The sequence below is a fragment of the Gopherus flavomarginatus genome, chromosome 9, assembly GCF_025201925.1.
Source record: "Gopherus flavomarginatus isolate rGopFla2 chromosome 9, rGopFla2.mat.asm, whole genome shotgun sequence".
In the NCBI taxonomy this organism is placed as follows: domain Eukaryota; kingdom Metazoa; phylum Chordata; order Testudines; family Testudinidae; genus Gopherus; species Gopherus flavomarginatus.
The window spans coordinates 22513638-22534476 of NC_066625.1; the positions used below are offsets into that span (position 1 = coordinate 22513638).

Genomic DNA, 20839 nt, shown 5'->3' on the forward strand with positions numbered 1-20839 from the left:
AGCCAAAGTTATACTGGGTTGTGTTATATCGGGGTAGAGATGTATCAACTTGAGCTGTGGCAACTGCTCTAGTCCAATGTCATCCTGCTGTCTAAATGAATTGGACTACTCAAAGTCCAAAGGAAGAAAACATCTGACACAGTAAACCCTGTATGATATCATGTATCAGGATACCAACACATGGGAGAATTTAATAGTTGCTCTTCACCTAGCACAAGTACACCAAATTGAAATTTTAAACATTTGAAAGCAATAGTAAGGGCAAAAAAATAGTCCAAACTAGGAAAATTCAAAGGCTAAAACTATCCTTAATCTGAGCTGTTATCTTTAAAATGTTGGGGAAATTGCCCAGAGACAGCAGATATTCCAGAATACAACCTTCATTAAACTGCAGACAAGCCCTAAAGAATCACACACTTCAGAAAAATTCTGACAGCATCTCTATAAACTAATCTTAAAAGGAAGAGCATGGTAACCAGATATATCCTTAAATGCAAAACTCTGATGAAATAAACCTGCAAGTATTTGCAGCTCATATTGCCTTACATACATGTTTTTGAGGGCTGTGATACTGGTGGAGAGTTAAGGATGTTTGGGGGATAACAACTCTTTGAAAACAAATGCTCTTTAAAGTGAAATCTACATTTTGCATTTCCATATTTTCATTTCAGTGTGTGTTTCAAAAAGCTGCAATAGTTTCATAAGGGAGTTTTTCCTTACGTGACAGATTATACCATCCTTAATTACAGGTTAACTTTTTTAAAAACAGTTTTCAGTGACCTATCGTTAAAGGCAATCATGCTATTGTTTCGTTAGTGGTCACCCACAACAGATGTCAATGTTTCGTGATCAAACCTGATATTTAAATATCAGAAGGGATAAACTGGATTTATCTGGCCAAGTGCCCAGAAACATCCTAATAATTCACAATGATTAAAAAATGTTATCCTATCTCCATTACAGGCTTAAGTTCATAGTGTTTCAAATTTTTTTTTAAAGAATGAACTAAAATGACAAGTGATTTTGATTTAACCACTTTCTAGAGATGTACAAATATGGATTAATGACAAAATCTACACTGCCTTCTAAAATATTAATATAACATTTAAATTTGACAAGTTTATATGAAAAAGACGTTTTTCTAGCTACTGAATATCTGAAATCTAAACGACAGTTTGACATACACCTCTACCATACTTAAGATCAGACTCTTGCTTTTAGACCATCAAGATTTGCTACCTGATACATTTTCCCTCCTTTCGTGAATAATGAAAAAACTTTATCTAAAAAGGAGCTGATTTTGACTCAGTTGATTGCTTTTTGTACAAATTCACTATTAAAGAGTCCTTTGCTTTTTCATGATAGAATAGAAAGATAAACTAGCAGTATAGTTGGAGTAATTGTTCTTTTTGTGTCTGCAAATACCTGAAAATTGCTTTTGTGCGTGTTTCTAGAAGGGGTCCTATACTATTCAGCATTGATTCTTGGCCCTATGCTATTCAACAATTTTAAATCGGTGGCCTGGAAAGCAATATAAAATCATTACTGATGAAGTTTTCAGATGACAGACCAGGGAGTGGTAGATAATGAAAACAAGAAGTTTTGAGAGAGAGAGAGAGATCTGGATCTTTTTGTAAGTAGGGCACAAGCAATATGCATTTCAGTACAACCAAAAGGTAACATTATACATCCAGGAATAAAGAATGCAGGCCACTCTTAAAGGGGACTAACTTGGGAAGCCGCAACATTGAAAAAGATTTGGGGTTAATGCCGACTCATTAATTATGTACAGTAGATGACTGACTGCATGGCAATAATCCAAATAAAAGTGGTAGCCATCAGCTATGAAGCCATCCATTGTGGACAGAACTGTGGGAGATACCTAATAATTTCCTTTCTGCTAGCAATAAGAAATTTTCCATTCTGCAGCCCAAAGTCTCCCACACTTTTGCAACATGGAGGTAGCAAGCAATGAACAGGAGAAGGGAGGGATAAAGAGAAATGAAAACAGAATGAGATAGGGAATCCCCTCCCCATGAAGATTAGTTGAAAAGCAAGGGTGTTACTGAACCACCACCTGCAGCACCTTCCTGCTAAAAGAGGGTTCTGCAGATGAATGAAAGTTCACATTTTGGTGTCTTATAATGCTGTTAGCCAATGACCAAGTGGCCACTCTGCATCTCTCTGCAGTAGAAACAGTTCATTTGGGCCACAAGGTCACCATGGATCCTGTAGCGTGCATCTTGATTCCTTCTGAAGCAAAAAGTCACAATGTCTTCAAGGCCTCAACAATGCACTGTCTGATCTAACAAGAGACAGCTTGGAGGCTCCGAGTTCTTACCACTTTGAATGGAAAAAGACACACATAGGGGACCTGACCTCCTTATGGAGTCCGTACACAACGTAAATCTTCCATGCTCTTCTGACGTGTACGGCACGTTTAAGTTTCTCAGTCAGGCGCTGTGACACTGGGGAGAATGAAGGGAGGATCATCTTCTGTGATGTATGGAAAGGGGAGAATTACACTTTGGGGAGAACAAAGATTCTGAAATTCTCAGTATCGTTTCACTGTGGAACATGCAGTAAGGCTCCTACATAGATAAAAGACTACTAGCTCTAAAACTCACTAGCAATGGCAAGGAGAAAACAGGTTTTGATGGAGAGACAGAATGCTGATATTCAAGTCAAAGGCTCAAAGAGGTGAGTGGTCAAGGCTTGGACACCAGTGCTAGGTCTTATGGGAAAGACTGGTATGATTGATGGCCTGGCCAGCCTGACTGCTCTGAGAAATCTGGATATCAGGGTGTTCATTTGCCAAACAGACCAAGGACCCTTTTTGAGCCACTTAAGGTTGAGGATGGCTCTCACTCTCCCTCCAACCCACCACGGCGCTCTTCTGAATGATAAAGAGGGGGGGTAGAAGATTTCTTCCAAGGGAATTCCTTCTATTGCTCCTATATCCAGGAGATAGGAAATCTCCTTTTGGAACAGTGAATGCTTGGCAGCGTTTGCTGAAGATTGGCAACTGGATGAAGAAGAGATGGGGTGGAGCCCATAGGTCAAGGGGGTTTCCCTGATTTTCTGTTCCTTATCCATTTGTCTGTGGTCAATGCACACTGCTCCTCTGAAAAGTGGGAAATTCTGCCTTCTAGATTCAGGTCTGGATGGAGACATCATTGTCATGTCATGAAGCCTGTGAGACTCAGTTCCACAACTTGCCCTTGGTTTATCCTTCCTTTGGTACTTTTCACCCACCTACCTCACAGGAATGTCTCTGCCTAAAAGCCAAAAAATCAAAACTCCCTTCTTAGAGGGCTCAGCAAAGAGGGAAGGGCCTACTTAGATTTACTTGCACTTTTTGCCACTATCTTATCTAGTTTTTCTCCAAAGAGGAGAGACCAGGTTAACTCAGAGGAACACAGGACTGCTTGGATTGAGCATCTAGCTTCCAGAGACAGAGCCATATGAGCTGCCCAGCCACGGAACTGGATACCATAGCCTGGTTGAAAAATGTCACTGCATTCATTGATGCATTAGCCACAAATGCTGTTGCCAGGGAAATTTTCTTTAAAATGGCCCTGAAGTCAGAGTGATTTATGTCCTTCAGGGTCCCCAGCCAGGACACGGTAGCTCTCAAAGCATGTGGCTGCGAGATTTTTCTAAAGTGGCTGAGGAAGCTTCAAAATCCCTTCCTCTCTATTGAGTCCAAGAACTCCATTTCTAATGGGACAACCTGTCCCTCTGCCAGGGAGGCCACTGCAGTATCAACCTTTGGAACTTCAGTAATATTTTGTTGGTTCTTACAGCTTATATCATCTTCGGTCATGTCTGTGAATGTATTTACCCTTCTTGAGCATCTCCCACTGCTCTTTGATCACATCCTCAAAGGAGGAGTGCAGGAGAATCATGGCCTCGGGGACGATTTTGAGGGAAGGTGTTTCCCTGAAGGCTTAGCTACAGGATAAGGATTGAATCTGGATTGTGGATGCAACTTTTTAGCAGATGGCCTCACACTTACTGAGGTGGAAGATATTGTTAAATTTTTTCCAAGTCCCGCTCATATTCAGTCTGAAAGCACTCCTTCAGTAGAGGAGAGGGGTCTGAGTCAAAAGTTCTTTTCAGGCTATTTATTTTGTGCATGTGCACTTGGTGGGCAGTGCTGCCCTGCTGTGGCCAGAGCATGGTCTTTTGCAGCTTTTCTTATGTGGATCCTGGGGTCCTCCCATTTGAGGTCCCAATCCATTTGAATGGGGGATGAGATCCCATTATCAGAATTCAGTGACTCACATTGTGAAGGAGGAAGGTTGTTTATGAGTCTTAGTTCTCTCCCCAAAGAACTGAGATCCATTTTAGGAGTTGGATGGGGATTGGTAGCTTCACAAAGGTCTTATCATTGCAGTCCTGTGTTGCCACATGTTTTATCTTCCTTCTCCTTCAAGCCTCTCCTTGTTCTGTCCTCTCTCCCCTGGTCAGTTTTTTCCCCCCCATGGGGGAGTCAGGACTTCTTGGGGTAGCAGAGGACCCAACATGCCTGACCAATGAAGAGCCCCATCTCCTAGCAGAGTTAGGGTTAGCTGCTGGGATCAGGTTGGGCATAATTCACTCACTGCTGAGCCTGACAAAGCTGCCTCACATATATAGCACACCTTTTCGATTTTTCCCCAGTGCTTGTGCGGCTGCTCAGTCCTGGCTGAAAGGGAGAAGAGGAGCTTGGCAAGGAGGCACTAAAGCAGAGGTTCCAGGCAGCTATGACCACCACACTCCTCAGATTCAGGACAAGGACGGAGGAGGAGAAGCTTGAAATAAAGAAAACTGCTTGCTATTGCCTGAAAAACAGCTAAAAATAAAATGCTAAAGAAAAGGATGGGAACAAAGCAAGCCATCATTTGACTGCTGCCACCAAGGCTTAAGATCTGGCAGCAAGGAGAAGGGGGCATGGCCAGCACATGCTCTGCCGTAGCTTTGAACTACCTCCAGAACTGCAGAAATGAGGCAAACAGCCCATGCATAGCAGAATTGTGGGAGGCACTGGGCTGCAATATGATAAAATACACCCATACAACCTGACAGACTCAAAGTACCAAGGTACTAATGAATAGCTCAGATTGTTTATTGAATTATTTCTGATTTCTTACGCTTAAAGCTCAATTAAAAGAGATATCTATTAGATTTCGCTTTAAAGTTGTACAAATGCTGAACTCTTTCCTCCATCTCACCCCCACTATTCCCAGACTACCTAAATGTAGTCTAAATGTACAACTCAAGATTCCTACAAAGCAAAACGCAGGCCACGTCTACACTACAGCATAAAAATCGAAATTATTAAAACTGATTTTATAAAACTGGTTTTATAAAATCGATTTTACGCGTCCACACTAGGGCACATTAATTCAGTGGTGTGCGTCCATGGTCCTAGGCTACCATCGATTTCCGGAGCGGTGCACTCTTGGTAGCTCAGTAAAAGAATGAGACCAATAACTTCGATTTCCGTCCACACTAACCCTAAATCGATATAATATCGATTTTAGGGTTACTCCTCTCGTTGAGGAGGAGTACAAAAATCGATTTTAAGAGCCCTTAAAATCGATTTAAAGTGCCTTGTAGTGTGGACGGGTACAGCATTAAATCGATTTAACGTTGTAGTGTGGACCAGGCCTCACTCAGATTCTCCAACAGTTCTTATTTACATGTGAACTTCTGCAGATGAGAAACTAGCTTTATAAACAGATGAAGCTGGCAACCATCCAGAAACAGAATAATCTAATACAACTGGTTAGAGAGCTGAATACCCTAATATATGCCAAGAATTTGTTTTGAAGTTTTCCTATACTCCCAACTGACATCCCAAGTTAATAATCCTACATGTATATTGGTTTGTCCTTTTAACCAAATGTTTAAACAGTGAAAAACCTGAACTTAACATTTAATGGAAATATCTACTAACACAGGTGGTGCAGTCAATCAAGGTACTTCCTTTCCTATCATGTAAAAAGCCTCCCATATATGCAGTAAGAGAAATAGCAATGGTCAGTTGACAACCAAAGTGCTTTCTAATTAAGCAGTTGCCTCTAATTGGTTGCTACAGATGATAATTGACTATACTGTAGGTTGCATGCTCTGAGGTGAAGGAAATGTTGCATAATGAGGTAGAGCTCAATTATTTTCCAGAGAGCACATGTAACTCAAGGAACAATTTTTATTAGAACATGTACAAAGAGGTAGAGTAAAGAAATCTGAATCACTGTATTTTAGAACTACATTTATTTGCAATTAATTCGGCAGTGTAATGAACACACACCAAATAGTTTCAGACAAATGTATATTAAGACAGAGCCAGCTAGGAACTAGAATTTACGAACAAATCTTTTAGTGAGATTTAATGTGAACTATGTAGGCAAACAATGTCATGTGACCCGGTTAACACAAGGAGGATCATAAGGCAGATAAAATGGTGTCTTCAACGAAGAATATCCGAGATATAAAGTGCACTTTCTGTTAATATACTGTAATTCCACAGAAAATCTCAGCATTACAAAAAACTATTTTGACAATAAAGGTCTCTGCTTGTTCCATTGCATCCTAATATAGAATTATGTCAAGAAGCTATTAGTCTTCAGCCACTTGAATGATTTAGTTGGTTGAACATTCTTGGGTACTTTATAATAGAAAGAACAAAATTGTTCAAAAGCCAGAGTTTCTACCTGGTTTGAAACATTGAAAATGTGCTAACGCTTTGCAAATTTCAAAAAGGTTCATATACTGCCTATAAAAATAGTGCCACATCCTGTTGGCTTTCTGTCAAAACATTTCTCCAACATGTAAAGATTTGTCAGTCCTTGGAGGGCAACAGAAATGCTAAAAAATTAGCATGCTTTTTACATTGAGCCATATGAGATTTGAAAGTAAGTTTTACATTTCTTAAAGTAAGAGAGCTCATATGCTCTCCCATTTATCAAGTATTTTTTACTATGCACTTGTTACCAGTATTGATATTATTTCTTTCAGAAACTGATCAGTAGTTTATAGATCACTGGGCTCCACAGATACAAAAGCTTTATTGCTTCACACTTTTATCCTGGATTTTAGTTCATATTGAACTGTTACATCTGGAGCTAAACATTCCCAGCATACAGATAAGCAAGCTTTCAGTTAATCTGAAACCCACAAATCTACAGTTAACAGGTTATAAATGATAGAAAAAGCACCGAGGAGATGAAACAGAAAACTTCACATTAAGAAAAATCTTTCTTTTAAGTACTGTAAATGTAAAGTGTGACTTTGTATTAATCTATTAAAAGTAAATAATTAGACATAACAGATTAATCTGAGATGTCATTTAAATAATCTGAATGTGTTATGGGGTGAAGACTTGAAAAATTAAAAAAAATTCTCATACAGAAATTTAAACTAAGAGCTCAATCCTGCAAATTAATCTGTAGTCTTCAGTGAAGATCCAAAGAAGCAAAGGTCCACCTGCTCAGATCCAATTACAACCCTGGAGTTTAATATACTAGCCAGACTTTTCTACAAACTGGTTACAGATTTACACACACACACACACACACACACACAAAAACCAATCTATACTACAAGCAGCATTGGTGAATACTACTATAACCAGAATAGTGAAAACTGACATTTCTGTAATTTGAAGTATATTCAGAAGTTTTTAAATTAACCTACATGAATGCAGTATTCCCTTTGTTCTCTGATAGTCTTAAATGAGATTGCTGGAATATATTTCCATTTTATGCTGCTACAAAATATTCAGTTTTTAATGTGGCATAGAATTATGTATTATCAATACACACCCTTAATATCTTCAGTATAGTTAAGTGAATTTTGAAGTTTGGTAAGGGATATTTAGAGCCTTCTGATACCAATTAAGGGTTGAGATGGTTGATCTTTGTGTCCCTGGAAGGGGCTGAACTTCTTTCCCTGCCCTTGCTAGTAATAATGGAAATGACCTAAATTTTGGAGGTGTAATTCCTAGTTTTCTAACCCAGCAATGCTTGACAGGAATCAGCCATCCACTGAAACAGTAAGCACATCAAGGTGTAGGTTTCCATGAAAATCATAAGCAGTTAAACAATTAATATTAACATTAAGATCGATTTAAGTGAGTGAGGCAGATTTATACTTCAGGGCAATTATTCAGGATGTCTGAAGCCTCGGGAAGACAACACTTCAGTTTAAGAATAAATTTAATTTTTAATGCTTTTTGACTGTGTCTAACTTCATACAGATTTAATTTTCAAATAATTGCTTAGATTCTACACAAATTCCAGAGCCATGAAATAAAAAAAGAAATGCAATCTCAACTGTAATAAGCATGAGCAGGTTAATAAATCAAGTGGTGGCTACATTCCCCTGAGGAAGAGAACACAAAAATGTTTAACAGCTAAAGTATTAATGCCACAGTTTATGCTCTAGTGTACCACTGAGAATTGGACACTACTTATATTAGGAAGTGGCAAACTACACTAAAATTCTTCCATTCTGTAAGTAATTATGTCTTAACCAGTTGCCACATATTCTGCAATCATACTCTTATAAATAACTGAAGTCTCGCTCTAAAGTATTCTCCAACTTTGTTCAACTCAATTTGCTACAGAGTTTATTCAGTTATGTACCAATATAAAAATCTGTCAGTCTAAGTTTTCATGTAATAGTTAGTATCTTTCCTGCTCTCCATATTGGTTAAAATGCCATCAGCACTGCATTACTTATCCAATATAGCATACTGAAGATAGTTCATTACACATGAAGCATATTCTCAAATTTTATTTTGATACGCAGCTTTTCTATAATGTATTATGCAAAATGAAGTGGGGACTATCTTAAAAACACTGACTGGAAGAAGAAATAGATTCAACAAGGGGCTTTGAAGGTGTGTGGTACATCCTCACGTCTCAGACAATGAAGTGGACAATTCACTGTGCAAGTGAGAATTTTAACAGCAATCCAGGTAGACTAAAGATTGAGAGCTTTGTTGATTTTAAAGTTAAACAAGATCTAAATAATGAATTTCAAAGTGTGTAGTTATTTGACATAACCTTTGTTTATCGCAGCATTAGGGCTCTGGTGTGACTAAATTTAGAGTATTTAATTGTGATTATATTAAGACGTTAATGCTCCAAATAACTCATCAGTTGCAAACAAATATTAATTGATTAGGTACATTTAAACTTGTTCTGTGTTTTTCTACTTCAGTATAAAAGCCTTAAGAAAGTGATGCTCATGTATGATAGCCATTAAAGCAAGAAATACTGAAATCAATACAATTAGCTAACTAATCTTCTTAAAATATTAAAATATCTATCCAGGGTACATTTAGACCAAAAACTGTTGCAGTAGAGAAGTGATAAAAGTAAGTTTCATTCCACCACCACTATAACTCACAAAATACATATGAATCCTGAGCTCTGTGACTAACCACAGAAAATAGTTTTTATGAATACTCAATGTTCAAGTTTTAAAAGAACGAAAACCTGTTAGTGGCTGAATCCAATCATATTCAAAATGAGAAATGCAAGAATTCTAAGAATACTCCAGGTAATCTAAACTCCTGCGTCAGAAATTTAAGTTAATTAAAGTCTCTATAGTTTAAAGAAAACTGAAAAGTAAAATTATTAAGGATGATAAATGTGCAGATTGAACTACATCTGAATCTGATGCTGTTCTTTACATTAAAGATTTATACAGCAATTCATCCCCACTACATATAAAGTCTCACATAAAAATGTTGATATTCACTTACATTTGAACGTCATTTACTAATATAAAGGGAACCCAGAGTCTGACTCATCTTCAGAGGAGAAATAGTGGCAGGTATCCTCTGTAGCTTAATTAAAGTAGCAGACCAATTAAGAACAGGAGTATCTTCTATTTTTGCAATGCACACACACTGAGGCTACAATGATCTCGGACTCCCTCTCCTGGGTATACCAAAATTGAAGACGCTATTGTGTTACGGAGCCACCAGTGCCCATTATGAACCAAATCAAGGTTCAGCAAGAGGATTAAAAACTAGGTGTATTTAAAAAGGCAACAAACACATAGTTCTAGTGACCAATTCAGAGCTAGCAAAAAACTTCAAATTCAGACAGAAAATACTCCAACAGGACTGATCCTCTCTACATCTGAAATGAAGATGTTTTCTCCCACTTATAAAGTGGGAATACCAAGACAGGTACTCAACACAACAGAGTCAGTTGAAGAGACTGTATTAGAACTATAGGTTCCTGATTTCTACCCTAACCTCTAACAATTCAAGGTGATTTGAAGTCTCTTCAACTGCTACGTAGAAAAAAGAGCAGACAAGAAAACACATTGTTTATGACAGAGGGGACCGCATATCTATAACCTAAAGTTATGAAAGCTGAAAGAGGATGTGATATATAGTTCGACATAACAGCATGAAAAATCTTGAAAATAAAATTCCAAGCAATCAGAGCATTATGACTTCAAAATACTCTCTTAAGAAACTGGAGCTACACAGAACTAAGACTTCAAAATGCTGGACTTCAAATTTTGTTTTAACATCTATAGCTCAAAACTGAATAAAAAGACAAGGATGGAATAGGAAAAACACTACAAGAAACATCTGATTCACTGGTACTCAGTCTAACAGTGTGTACTTCAAGCCTGGTCTATAGTGAAATCATATTTTAAGATTTTGAAAGAGTTCAGGACTGTACCCTTATTTTAGCATAGTTAAAGGTTAAAATAGTTTAATCATCCATCAAAGGTAGCAAAAGGGTTTTTACCTGGATTTGAAGCTGTGAATTTTATTTAATAATAATTTTAACCCAAAAAGATTTCATCTGGAAATAACTGACACTTTATAGTAGGGTCACAAAATGAGTAAAGACCTGTAAGTCTCTTCATATTTCCATGTGCATCACTAAATAGGAAGCATGTATGTCTGAGAAGACATTAAAAGACATTAAAGAATGCTGATACAGATATCTAACACAGGAGCCAAATCAAGCCATCTTACAAATACAGAAATATATTCTGCCATGCTATATCATTTAATTCAATTCCCAATTGTCAAGAGGAATTTATCCCCAATCTTCTACATATCCAGAGTTCCTGCTGCATATGTACTCTAATGCAAGATCTGAACCAATCAGATAGCTCTTCCGAATTAAGTGTCAACCACAACCAGTGGCAGAGAGGGGTTGAATTGCACAGTGTATTCTGGTTGGTGACTTTCCAAGGTTAATCTCTTGAGCACAGAAGATTTAGAAGCATTTTTGGAGACACTCAGCTTAAGGAATAGGACTACAGTAACTCCTCACTTAACGTTGTCCGAGTTAATGTTGTTACGTTGCTGATCTATTAGCGAACAAGCTCGTTAAAAGTTGCGCAATGCTCCCTTATAACATTGTTTGGCAGGTACCTGCTTTGTCCACTATTTGCAGAATTCTCTGGAAGAGCAGCCCCAACTTGTGGGGATTAGAACCAGGGGGGCCAACAGCCCCCCCTCCCCGTTAGCTCCCCTAAATTCCCTGTATGTGGCTCAGCAGCTGCCCAACACCAGTTTAGCTGTCCCTCTCCCCACTGCTGTGCTGCTCCTGCCCTGCCATCTGCCTTGGAGCTGCTTCCTGGGAGAGGAGGGGTACTGATATCCAGATGTTCCTCTGCTCCTTCTCCCTCGCCGCTCTGTACCCCTTCTCAGGGCCGGTGCAACCCATTAGGCGACCTAGGCGGTTACCTAGGGTGCTAACATTTGGGGGGGCAGCAACCGCGGCAGTCGTCACTGGTATTTTGGGGGCGGGACCTTCCGTCACCTTTGTCGAGGGAGGCATTTCAGGGGCGGGACCCTCTGCCACCTAGGGCAGCAGAAAAAGCTAGTGGCACTCCTGCCCCTTCTCCACAAAGTGAAGGAGGGGGACAGGGCTCAAAGACAGAAAGGAGGGCACCTGCTGGAAGCTGTTGCTTCCTGTCTGAACTGTTGATCTGCTTAAAAGGGTAACATACTTGAAATGATGTCAGCATACTTAAAAAGGCAATGCACTTCTCTCTCTCTCTCACACATGCACGCACACCCCAGCACTTTGGAAAGTCAGCACCTGGACAGCCATGCATGTGCTGTCAGGACGAGAGAGTGGTGCACTCCAGCTGGATAGTCTGGGCTCATCATCATGTTCAGTTTTTGCAGGGAAGTGTTTGCAGCTACTGCCCTGCATTTATCGTGTTTCCTCCCTCACAATCATTCATTGCTGTGTACAATATTAAACTGTTTGTTTAAAACTTGTACAGTATATGTATATATCTTGTCTGGCAAATTTTTTTTCCTGGAATCTAACCCCCGCATTCACATTAATTCTTATGGGGAAATTGGATTCGCCTAACACAGTTTCACATAAAGTCGCATTTTTCAGGAACATAACTACAACGTTAAGTGAGGAGTTACTGTACATGTTTATTTCTATATTGTTAACTATTTAAAAAATGAAGCTCACTGAATCACCAGAACAGCAAGAGACCTTTATCAGCAAGTAATTCAAGAACAAAGGAATTAAAATGAGCCTTATTTGAAATGGGAACAGATACAGAAAAGGATAGAATCCTTCTGAACATTCTGCAGCCACTGCTTGCTCTCTTTTCACCTCCTCCACATGGTATCCTTTCACTTGGTTCCAGTGAGCATAACTAAAAAAGGAATTCAAATCGAACCCACAGGCTTTATACTGCAGCATCTAACTTTCTGGCACAAAGGGAGAGAAGCAGTGGGGAGAAACAAGGATTTTCGTTTGAATACTCAGTCTCTGCAAATATGCAGGGCAATCCAGCTATAAGGGACTAGAAATATCCAGACGCAGAATGTGGCAACTATGAGATATGCACAGTCGCGGTTTCTGAAACTATGTAAGAAGTTTTAATTTAGGGCAAGCAGTCTTGCAGGTGCCCCGCTCATCCACTGAGACCTGGGCCCCCAGTGCTCAGGGGCAAGATAATAAACATAGGAGATAAAGACAGCCCTGTGGCCTCAGCAGCTGACAGACACAGGACCAAGAGTGGTATTTGCTGTGAGGGCTGGGTACCAATTCTTGTAACACTCTGGACATAGGTGAATGCTATTTCAGCTTACTTATTACGGAAGCCCTACATCAGGATAATGTTTGATCCACTGCAGTGCTCTATAGACAAAGGAAGAGCTGGAAGGGGAGCATTTTTATCCCTTGAGGTTACATAGTCTGTGGAAGTTACTTTTAGCTGTTAGCCAACTGCTTTTAACTGGGATTTTGTTCCAGTTAAAGATAAGAGGGAAGATCTTAGTGAGTTGAAAGACTGTACTCTGAGTAGTTATCAACTGTTCTCTGTCAAACTGGGAGAGTGTATCTACCAGGATTCTGCAGGGGTCAGTTCTGGGTCTGGAACTAGTCAATATTTTCTTAAATGACTTGGATAATGGAGTGCAGAGCACGCTTATAAAAACTGACAATACCAAGCTGGTAGGGGTAGCAAGCACTTTGGAGAGCAGAATTAGAATTTAAAATTATGTCGATAAATTGCAGAACTGATCTGAAATCAACATGAAATTCGTACTACACACACTTAGGAAGGAAAAATCAGATGTGCAACTACAAAATGGAAAATAACTGGCTTGGTAGGATCTGAAAAAGAGCTGGGGTTATAGTGGATCACAAACTGAATGTGAGTCAACAATGTGATGCAGTTGCAAAAAAAGCTAATATTCAGAGGTGTATTAACAAGAATGTTGTATGTAACAGTGGGAGATAATTGTCCCATGCTACTTGGTTGACACTCGTGAGGCCTGAGCTGGAATACTGCATCCAATTCTAGATGCCATGCTTTAGGAAAGGTGGTGTGCACAAACTGGAGACACTCCAGATGAGAGCAGCTAAAAAGATAAAAATGTTTAGAAAATCTGACCTATGAAGAAAGGGTAGTTAAACTGTGGAAAAAGCTTCCAAGGGAGTTTATGGAGGTTTTTAAGAACAAAGTTGGACAAACACTTCTAATGGTCTAGATTTACTTGGTCCTGCCTCGGTACAGCAAGGTGCCATCCAGCCCTACATTTCTATAACACTATGATATTCTTAACTAGCTTAATTCATTTTATGGGGATAAGATACAGCCCTCCAAGAGTGATAGCCTTATAGAAATCTAAGGAAAAACTATTTTTATATGCTGATCTTTGTCAGTTTGGCTACAGGCTACAGATGTGGTTCATCAGCAACTGAGTCCAGTCAACTATTAACCCAAAGACTGGAATGCTGCTAACTGTAAGGATCCTCAAGAGTTGCTTGCTAAGATGACTCTTAAGTGTTCGGAGAAGAATAGAGATGCTGCCATTCTTCTCAAGCTCTGAAGAATGCAGGTGACACACTACATATGACCACACTACAGTAAGGGAGAAATCGTCTCTAAGAAAATCAGAGGGGAATGCGTGTACTAAAGTACAGAACCGTAGGTGTTATATTGCAACTTTGCATTTACATGTATGTAATAGTAACAAAGAGAAATTTGTATGAGGACTGATAACTTACAAATATTCCAAAAAAAACCCCAAAAAACCTGTGTGTGTATTAAATTTTGTTTACTATAGGAACTGTTATTTAGAGCTGCATTCAGAGTTTACATACAGAAGCCCCGAGATTTAATTGTGTAATGCTTTCTGGAAAACCCTAAAAAGACAGAATTCTGGCCTGTGCTTCAGCAAAGAGTTAAGCTGAGGTGCAGGAAAAAGGGAATGCAAGAGTTAAACATAATACCTCAGCACCCTCCTCTCTGTTCTCCCTCCTGCCTATATCTATCATCTATCTACCTACCTATTGGCAGCCAAACACACTAGCTCTATCTTGGTATTTTAACAGCAAACAGTTTTCCCCAGACTTTCCCCAAAGAGCCAACTTAAAACACCTTCCAATGCGTATCCTCCTTGTGAAGTTATTTTACTAATACTAGGGACATTTCGTTTCCAAATTCACTGACTATTTTGACGGGGGTTGAAACAAAACAAAAGACCCTTTAGTTTTCAGGTTAGAAGACAAAATTCTTTAAAAATTCCAAAACCAGACAAGAATCCATAGAAACAAGTCTTAACACTTATGTAGTCAATGAAGATCTGAGAAATGTTATAACTCAGATGTTGGCAGTAGACAAACTTGGCACACATTATTTATTATATGCTCTAGAACACTGTGTACTAGCCAGAATGTTGAAGAAGTTAGTGTTATGACTTACACAGTGGAGTCTCCAACTGTGTTTCATGAACAGTTTCTTCTTAGTCATTTAAAATGTACTCCATACAAAACTGATGAACAATAAGATGGATTTATTAGCATGCAGGACTCTTTTCTTTAGTAGATGTTTTCCCTCAAAATATGGATGTTTAAGACTTACAGCTAGTTCATTTTTGCTTGGGGAGTTTTGTTAAATAAACTTCAATTCCATATTTGAACTCCATCACTAATTACACAGCATGTTATTGGAATTATTAGATGTCTCAGTAGTGAAGAAAGTGCCAGGTCATAAGGAACACACTTTTCCATAATTTGAAATACCTATACTTTTATTCTGGTTATTTTAGATTAAGAAGATTATGTGCCTCATTTTGGATGATTTAGAGGTATCAGATACTAAAAGTGAGCACTAAATTGAGAGGTCTGCAAGCGAACTAAGTGAAACCAAACAGGCTTTTCAAGACCGCTCAAATACATAGTTTAATTTAAAAATATAAATTCGTTTTAAATGTCAGACAACCATAAAAAGCTACCCACGTATGACAAAAAAATCTAACCTGCATACAAGTAGCACAGCATTTTCTACAAACACGAAAAATGGTTTGAGCCAAAGGTCCAAATACTAAATCAAATTCTTCAGATTTTGTAAGACAAAGGTGTATATCAGTTATAATCAAGTACTACTTTTTAAGCTCATATTATACTTATATCACTATAGAAAATACTTTAACAAAAGCATGTTAAAGGGTACTTTCAAATTAAATTGTTTGCTATTCATAGTCCCTTGTAAGCAGGAAACCAAAATCTGCCCCTTTATCAAGATGTTTCTCTTCCATCATGTGCACGCTGACTGGCACCACTCATGTAGTCTGAGTTGCTAGCGTTGAATTAAATCTTTTGCTATCATCAGATAAATTACACGACTGAAAAAGACAAGATGTGTCAAATTTCACATCTACCCACAAGTCACAAACTGAGCTCTACGCAACTGTTCAACTACCAATAAAGAACAAAAATTAATTTTTGCTATAGGCACGTAAGCAGCATGACCTCACCTCACATAAGAGGTGAGAGCCATTGTTTGGCTTGTAGGAAAAAGGTGTGTGACCACTTTAAAGGCTAGATAGCCAGAGAGCGACTTGATGCAGCAGCTTCAGACTAGGTCAGCGTGGGGACACTGCCCCATCCCTCCTCCCAGCCACTGGAAGAAAGAGGACTATTTAGGTCCATGCTAGAGCAGGAAAAGCCCATGCGGGTAGTTTAATACCAGGCTTTGTCATAACCTACTGTGGGCATTATGCTAATCGCTCCTTTCACAGGGGGCTGTGAAGGAATTTTTTCCCTCACCACAGGCTGACCAAGGTGAGGTGAGAGCTTATTCATCTTCCCCACAGCAAGTTGGGGGCATAGTTTGGGAAGACATGAAACAGGGGTTAGGCTATGATATCAACTCATTACACAGGTGTGGGGCAGATGTCCAGCACAGGGAAGGGATATGGTAATCAGATAAAATGGATTGGTAAAGGATTTAAAGGAGCAGAAACAAAAAGGGACTTGAGGCTCTTATGACTGGTATGGCAGACAGTCAATTTCCCTCCTTGGTACTGTTTTGAACAATGCTTGTGAGAGAAGTAATTCCTTCATACAGGCCTCTCCAAATCTAAGTTAAAGTGCACCAGGAAACTTTTAGTGTACTCAAGCAAGGCCAACACAGACCAGTTCATGAATGATGATCTAAGTTTGTCTAAACAGTGCGCTTTAGACGTCCCATCCCTGCAGCATGCATTGCTGCACTACACAGACAAGCCCTTACATTATCTTCCATCATGATTATGTTGCAAACTCCTCTTTCCGTCCTCTCCAACACACGCAGTTCCCCTCCAGCTACCAATATCTTTCTTTCTCAGTCTGATTATGTCTATACCTGTACGGGATCATGTCTGTTTAGGAGCTGAAAACGGGTCTCAAAATATGGTTCAGCACATATCTCATATACAAGAATAATCCATTGGGTGCTACCTATAAATTTCACAATTTTGCCTGGTTATGTTTTTACAATGATATTCATTTTCTTTTATGCCAATTAAACTTTGCCTTATTTACGGTATTTGAAAGCACTGGTAGAGACTGTATGGAGGACAAGAACTGTTGATATTATCCTGAGAAAAGAAATTGATCTGTGATATATTTCTGTAACTTCTTATAGAAAAAATAACCTACTGAAGTAAAGTTACATAAGTTAGAAAATTTTCATTGTATTATAGTGATTGCTATCTAATTCTCATGTGGTCACACTATAGTGCCAAGTAACTCAGCCTCCAATTTACACACTTTGAAATTTAAAAATCAAAAACCGTCTACAGAGTATAGGCCAGTTACGAATTTCATTTGCAATGTCCACATTTTCTCTCAAACCTTTGCATTTTGCTGCAGAACATACTTAAAGTTTATATATACACAAGCAGTGTTTTTGTAGCCATGTTGGTCCCAGGACATTAGAGACACAAGTTGGGTCAGGAAATACCTTTTATTGGACCAACCTGAGTTGGTGACAGAGATAAGCTTTCGAGCTTACAGAGCTCTTCATGATCAGAAGAGTGCTGTGTAAGCTCGAAAGCTTGTCTCAAGCTTGTCACAAGTTGGTCCAATAAAAGGTATTATCTCACCCAACTTGCATCTCTAACACACAATTGGTGTAACAATAAACCGTACTTGGTTCCCCTAGCTACATTCTGAATATCTTGACTTAATGGCACCTACTGGCAGCATCTAGCATTAAGAGACTGGAATTTTTATAAGAACACCTGTAGTTCATAAAGCCACTATCAAATCCAGCAGAAAGGAGTTTTCATCGGTGCATTTCGTCTGTGACATATACACAAGTCATGAACTTTAAGTGCAAGTGTATTACTGCTCTTTGTAATTGTAAGCTTATTACAAATAATCTAATCTACACTCTTTAGGGTTATGTTGTACAGCTTTTAAAAGCAAATAAGAGTACACAAATTAGTTTTCAAACTATTGTGCAGAATTTGCAGGCACACAATTAGTTGAGGAGCCTCTCCCTGATGTCCAAGTTTGAAATACTCAAAGAATGCATGTAATTCAATTGAATTACTTACATATCTTTAAGACACTGCTGGGGGATTGATAGCAATGAAGGCAGCCTGTTGGCCTTATGGGGGGGCCCACATTTGACAATTCCTGTCACAGGCACCAAACTGGAAGTCACATGCATTACAGAGCTCTGCAAAGAGAAAGTAATCCGCTTCCTGCTTCTCCTGAATCATGTTATATCTCTCCTCCCTTTCCTACTGTGTGTTCTGTTGGTTGTTTCACTAATATAATTTACAAGTAACAGAGAATGGCTCATATTAACATTTTAAGAGGATCCGTGTGGACCTTACTGGGCTAAATTTTGGGGCAGGGTTGGGTGTTGGTATGGCTCCTGGACATTACATAGAATCACAAATGTAGGGCTAGAGGAGATCTTAAGAGGTAATCTAGCCTATGGCACTGAACTGAGGAAGGACTAAGTATACCTAGACCATCCTTGATGGGTCTTTGTCCAACCTGTTCTTTAAAATCTCCAATGATGGGGATTCCACAGCCTCCCTTCGTAACATAATCCAGCATTTAACTAACCTTATAGTTAAGTTTTTCCCAATATCAAACCTAAAACTTCCCCAGCTGCAGATTAAACCCATTACTTCTTATCCTACCTTCAACGGACAGAACAGATCACAATCCTGTTTATAAAAGCTATTAACATATTTGAAGGCTTATCAGGTCCCAGCACTGTCTTCTTTTCTCAAGACTGAACATACCCAGTTTAACCTTTCCTCATAAAAGGTTTGGAAAACCTGACCTATCACTGATGACTCATTCAATTTGTGATCTACTATAACCACAGGTCCTTTTCAGTAGTACTACCACCTATCAGTTATTCCCCATTTTTGTAGTTGTCCATCTGATTTTTCCTTCCTAAGTGCAGTACTTATGTATATGCAGTCAATTTCTTAAATTTACTCAAGAATGAGCCACTTATTTAGCCACTTTATTTTCTGAAAATGTCTATTTTTTTTTAAAAACCTTTTGTAAGTAAACAGTGCTCTCGTTCCACTTCCCATAGTGAGCAGTAATTTCCTTATTGGACCTTGTGTGTTTCCAGAGGTCAGTGTTTTAAAGAAGGTCATTAACTACTTATCAGTATGAAATTGGCATGAGGATTAAGTAAGGTTACAATGTTTAAACATTAATATAAAAAGTATTTTGTCCAATAGGATTAGAAGTCTGTTTTCTATTTTCTGTGTCAGAATTAAACTACTCAGAGAAAAATGCATTCAGCAACTCTACTGTCTGGAGATTTGTGACCACGGATATCTCCCCTCATCTCTTTCACTAGACCTCATGGATTTACTTCACAGGTGAGTTGGTGAGTTCTCTGAATGATTGTCAAAAGGGAAAACAACCCATGATATTAGGCTATGACTGTCACATAGCATTTCTGAACAGTGCTACAAATTGCATAACACAAAGGGTTCTGTTTGTAATATCTCAATCAATCAACTACCATAATACAATTATACTATTAGAGAAAGTTAGTTTTAATATCTGAATTTGATTTAAAGTGAATGAAGTTTGCCATCTGAAATATTTAGGCATATTTCTACCTATTCAGCTGTACAAGCCTTTGTGTTCTTGCCTTAAGATCATTGGATGTTTTCTTGAACAAGCTACTGATGAGAAAAAGCCTTTGCAAAACTTGGTTTTGGTAATAAGCCAATCAACTCTTTGGCACCAACAAAAGTCAGCAATAATGAGCAGGCTGGCAAAGCTCACTAAGTATTTAGTATGATAAGGAAGAGCTAAGCAAACTTAAGATGCCCACGCTAGAAAGTGGACTTTACACAAGCACTCAAGCAGAGATGGAACATAAACAGAATCATGTTTTAAGCATGTGAATGTTCAAACATTGGCAGCCCAAATTAAGTAAAAACTAATTTTCATCTTTCCTAAAATGTTTTAGTCCTCTTCTACAATAAAGACAGAAGGGTACTCTGTACTGCTGATGCCTTTGGTAGATCATGAAACAAATCTAAGAAGATGTGTCACACCTTAAGGTAGTTGGGGACACAGACATCTAGTGAAAACCCTCACAATTTTGCTCTACAGAGAGTATCATTTGGTAGGCTTGGTGAGGCAGGGGAGAGAAAGAGGAGAAGAGAAGACAAGAAACTGAGCCAGGGAATTGGGTTTGTTTAGTTTGGAAAAGATGACAAGGGACACGACAGCAATTTTTGAAGTATGTAAAAAGTTGTTACAAGGAAGAGGAAGAAAAATTGTTCTTCTTAACCTCTGAGGATAGGATCAGAAGCAATGGGCTTAAATTGCAGCAAGGGAGGTTTAGGTTGGACATTAGGAAAAACTTCCCAACTGTTAGGATGGTTACACACCGGAATAAATTGCCTAGGGAGGCTGCAGAATCTCCATCATTGGAGATTTTTAAGAGCAGGTTAAACAAACACCTGTCAGGAATCGTCTAGATACTGAGTCCTGCCACAAGTGCTGGGGACTGGACTAGATGACCTCTCGAGGTCCCTTCCGGTTCTATGATA

General features: G+C 38.8%; 1 protein-coding gene across 7 annotated transcripts in view; it reads right to left on the minus strand.

The window, feature by feature from the left end:
• Positions 1–20839, minus strand: part of PARN (poly(A)-specific ribonuclease) — a 143381-nt gene that overhangs the window by 44853 nt on the left and 77689 nt on the right. The gene's annotated exons all lie outside the window — the stretch shown is intronic.